The sequence below is a fragment of the Palaemon carinicauda genome, chromosome 31 (assembly GCF_036898095.1).
Source record: "Palaemon carinicauda isolate YSFRI2023 chromosome 31, ASM3689809v2, whole genome shotgun sequence".
Lineage (NCBI taxonomy): Eukaryota > Metazoa > Arthropoda > Malacostraca > Decapoda > Palaemonidae > Palaemon > Palaemon carinicauda.
The window spans coordinates 80760613-80765612 of record NC_090755.1 but is presented as its reverse complement, the minus strand read 5'-3'; the positions used below and the strand labels follow the sequence as shown (position 1 = coordinate 80765612).

At 52.9% G+C, this 5000-nt stretch overlaps 1 protein-coding gene across 1 annotated transcript in view; it reads left to right on the top strand.

Moving 5' to 3' along the window:
* LOC137624810 (metalloreductase STEAP4-like) overlaps positions 1 to 5000 on the top strand; it is a 61468-nt gene that overhangs the window by 42069 nt on the left and 14399 nt on the right. The gene's annotated exons all lie outside the window — the stretch shown is intronic.

Genomic DNA, 5000 nt, shown 5'->3' with positions numbered 1-5000 from the left:
CTTCCCTACCACCCTCTCCTACCCAGAGTAGGAGACGAGGTTGGTTTATTGTGTAGAAGATAACTCTTAAGAAGTAGTTCGAGGTAAGTACTACTTTCGGGAGTGTGTGGGGAGACGGAGTCCTGGTGCAAGCAGGCCATGTCTCCTCTGATGACCCCATGTGGGGGAAAATGTCTCTTAATTCTTCTCCAGTCTCTTAGCGTATTTTTCAGTCTCTTCTGCAGCCGAGGGCCTCGCCGAGAAGGAACCCCCCAGGTCTGTCTTGCAGCGTCCCCCGGACCGACAACCCAGGGTTTTTTCTCACCACGAAGGCCATCCTCCAGACGCAGATATAACCCTCGCAGGGAGAAATGCGAGAAGGCCTCTTCAGGCAGGCGTAAGACCGCGAAGCCTCCGGTTCACCCCGCCAACGGGTGTAACCGAGCTTCTTTACGGGCAGCCTGGCCGAATCAGCACAGCTGGTTCGGCCCTCGAACTTAAAAGGAACGGTTCCCTCCGTCGGGTCAGCCCACGAGGATCCGCGTCCGCGTCCCCCAGCCCGCCCGCAGGTGTAAGTGGGCTTATTTACGGGCAGCCTGGCCGAATCAGCACAGCTGGCTCGGCCCTCGGACTTAAAAGGAACGGTTCCCTCCGTCGGGTCAGCCCACGGGGATCCGCGTCCGCGTCCCCCAGCCCGCCCGCAGGTGTAAGCGGGCTTATTTACGGGCAGCCTGGCCGAATCAGCACAGCTGGCTCGGCCCTCGGACTTAAAAGGAACGGTTCCCTCCGTCGGGTCAGCCCACGGGGATCCGCGTCCGCGTCCCCCAGCCCGCCCGCAGGTGTAAGCGGGCTTATTTACGGGCAGCCTGGCCGAATCAGCGCAGCTGGTTCGGCCCTCGGACTTGAAAGGAACGGTTCCCTCCGTTGGGGCAGGCCACGAGGATCCGCGTCCGCGTCCCCCGGAGAGAATACACGAACAGTAGTCCTCGACGGTACGGCGTTGCCGGTTCTGACCCCGAACCGGGTGCGGAGCTCCCCGCCGGGGAAACCGGTACCACCGCAAGGGAGTGCCTGGGATTCCAGAACCGAAGAGACCGGGGAGTGCCCATTCATTTTCTTTTACATGATTGCCAGGTGTGTCCTTTACACGAATGTGTCTACTCTTCATGTTCTTTCAGGTATTACACTTGAAAGGATATCGATCGTCATGAGCAATAAATCTCTTAGGTATTGACATCATTAGACATCTAGAATAATTCTTAACGAGAAGCCCAGACTTCAGGGACCCTGATAGTCGTGAAGCTAAATAGTCTGCAATAAGTTATTATTGTTGTTGTTATTATTGTTGTTGTTGTTATTATTATTACTTGCTAAACTACAACCCTAGTAGGAAAAGCAGGATGCTATAAGTCCCGGGGCCGTAACAAGGAAAATAGCCCAGCGAGGAAAGGAAACAAGGAAAAATAAAATATAAGAACAGTAACAACATTAAAATAAATCTTTCATAAATAAATTATAAAACTATAAGTCCAGCAGGGCCTTCAACCCTTAGGTTAGTGACTTTTCAGTCTCTCACACTAACAGCTAACTGGGTGTTCTGGAAGCGAAACACTGTTCTGGCGTAAGTGTCTTGGTAGGCACCAGACAGGGGGACGCGACCCATCGCAGCTTTCCCTTGGGGGGGAGAATCTCTGTTTCCTCGGAAGGAACGAGAAACCATAGTGGAGAAGGTCTTGAAATAGAAGGAGGCTAACGTCCCCAGACCTACGACTCCTAGGAGACCACCCTAGAAGAGATCTGTCTCGGATAGTGCCGCGACACCCCAAGCATCTACCAGCACTACGAGGAGAGAAGCCCTCGTCCTCCTGGTCCGCAACGCCTCAGCCCCTCCACAGGGGAGCTCCAGCGCCTTCTAGCTCCTTCAGGTCGGGTTACCCCGCCTCTAGGGGAGGCAGGTCAGGCCGCCCCTCTAGAAGAAGGGAAGAGTGGGAGGCTCCCTATCCCCACCCAACCTTCGGGTTGGAGGATGACTCAGGCGTCATTGGCAAGCATGGAGGGCTCAAGGAGCGGAACCTTGGACAGTGTCCTTACTAAAGAAGGGCTACGGACTTCCATTCCTAACGGAACCACCCACGCCTTTTCCGGCCAACCGGATAGATGGCTAGATCCTAAAGACCCGTTAAAGAGGACCGCCTTTCAAGAGGAGGTGTTGTCCATGCTAGAGAAGGGTACCATGGAAGAAGTTTTTCTCCCAGGACCAGGTGTCTACAGTCGCCTATTCCTGGCAGAAAAAGCGACCGGGGGGGGGAGGCCGGTTATAGATCTGTCAGCTCTCAACAGGTTCGTCAAGATGACGGACTTCTAAATGGACACGCAGAATTCGGTCCTGCTGTCCTTGAGGGAGAAAGATTGTAGAATACCATCGACCCCAAGGACGCATACTTCCAGATTCCGGTCCACACCTCGGGTCGGAGGTGCCTCCGGGTGAAATAGGGTTCCCAGTTCCTGCAATTCAGGACCCCTTTTTCTTTGGTCTGTCAACAACGCCCAAAGTGTTCGTGAGAGTCCCCACGGCTGTCGCAGGGGGGGCCCACGAACGAGGCATTCGCCTTAGCAGATACCTGGACGGCTGGTAGCTTCTTCCCGCCTCAAAGGTCCTCTTGGAGGAACAAGGGAGAAGTCTCCTCCAGTTTGGCAAGGATCTGGGGAACTGAATCAACCCGAAGTAGCAAAATCTATCCCCTTCCACCGGAATGAACTACTGGGGAATAACATTAGACCTTTTTTCGGGGAGAATTTTTCCCTTCGGAGAATAAGATATGACACCTCAGGCTCATTAGTCAGCCGTTCCTACTGTTCACAGACGCCTCCAACCAGAGATGGGGAGCCCTTCCCCTCGACGAAGCGGCACGAGAGACCTGGTTGGAAGGGGAGAGACAACTCCACACAATGTCCTGGAATTGGAAGTAGTCCAGAAGGCATGCCTACACTTCGCAAGTCTGCTAAAGGGGAACTCCGTGGCGTGGATGAGCGACAACACCACGGTAATGGCATACATAAACAAGCAGGGTACTTGTAATCGAAGGAGTTGGGCGATCTCACCATAGAGAATCTAGATTGAGTGATAGGGAATCAAGGGGTGATGTTAACAAGGTTCTTTCCCGGAAAGTAAATCGCCCTGGCCGACGGCCTCAGCAGAATGGGCCACATAGTAGGGACAAAATGGTCCCTTCCCCCCAGGAATAGCCAAGCTCATCATTCAACGATGGGGCTCCCCGGTGGTTGACCGACTTGCAACAACCTCAACGCCCAACTCCCAGTCTATTGCCCCCCTGTACCAGACCCCGAAAGATTCCTTAGAAGACTCTTTTCAGAACAAGTGGGACAATCTGGATGTGTACGTTTTCCCCCTTTTCACGCTGATAAGACATGGGCTCAGCAGAATAAAGGTGGCTCGAAGCCTACAGATGACTTTGGTAGCGCCCTGGTGGCTAGACAGAGAGAGAGTAGTTCGCAGACCTAAAGACCTATCGAGTCAACCGCCGTGGCCTCTGTCCGTCAGGTCAGATCTACTGAGTCAACCGCACTTCCTCAGGTTCCACGACAACCCTCTCTCTCTTCGCCTTCACGCCTGGAGACTATCGAGCGACTCCTGAAGAAGGAGGGGTACTCCTCCTCCACAGCCAAGAGGATGTCCCTATACCTAAGAAAATTCTCTACCGTAGTCTACCAGGCGAAGTGGGCCGCCTTTACGAAATGGTGCGCGACAAAACAAATAAGACCTCTCAAAGCCTCGGTCCCTGACATAGCTGATTTTCTAGTGTACCTTAGGGATAAAATAGGAATGCCAATCCCGGCTATTACAGGAGTACGAGCAGCCTTAGGCATAGTCTTTCTCCTGAAAGGCATCGACCTGGAGACCTCAAGACACATAGGGATGCTGATTAGAAGTTTCGAACAATCCTGCCCTCCCCAAGCCAGGAGAGTGCCTAGATGGGACCTGGCCAAGGTCCTGAAAATGTTGTGTCGTCCGACCTTTGAACCACTCAGAGATATCGGGGACAAAGGTTTCACCCTCAAGACAGTCTTCTTGCTAGCCTTAGCTTCGGCTAAGAGGGTAGGTGAGATCCACGGTCTCTCCTACGACGTGGCACACTCCAAAGGGTGGAAGGAGGTATCTTTCAAGTTCGTACCCTCCTTTGTAGCAAAGACTCAGAATCCAGCAGTCTGGGACCCGAGGTTTGAAGGTTTCTCTTCTCCAGACATCCCCAAGACAGGCATTACGGACGCCCTGAAGTTATGCCCGGTCAGGACGATCAGGAAATACCTGGAAAGGACGGCCCATCTCCGTCCGGGTGCCAAGAACCTCTTCGTCTCTTCAGGCGTTAATAAGAAGCAAGTGTCCAAGAACACTATTTCCTTCTGGCTGAGACAAGTCATCACTAGGGCTTATGAAGAAGACAAGGTGGCAGTACCAGGCACTCCCCGTCCCCATGACATCAGAGGCCTGAGCACTTCCTTGGCCTTTGAGAGAAATATGGCAGTGGGCCAGATCCTGCAGGCTGGCACTTGGTCACACCAGTCGACCTTCACGGCCCACTAACTCAAAGACTACTCAAGAAAGTCTTTGGATGGATTCTCCATTGGGACAGTCATCGCCGCCCTCCAAGCTGTGTAGTGGCAGGCTGGAAGACGTCCCCAACAAGTGAATAGTCTCATCCCTACTTCGTCAGGAGAAGACTCAGTAGAGAAAATGTCAAGAGGTAACCCTAAAATTATAAGCGTAAGTTTTCCCTGCTACCCCCTATCCGCTCTCTGTACCCCCGCATTACGTAGCCCTCCAGGCACCATGTGCCTAACCAAGTGGCAGAATGGCTCTCCCGCCTCCTAAAGTGTAAGTCTCCGAAGAGGTAATTCGAGGTAAAGTATTCGTGTCGGAACAAATGAAAAATTTTAAGTAATTTTTATTTTTCCTAACATACTTACCGAGAATTACCTCTGAGTAATGGCCCTCCCTTCCG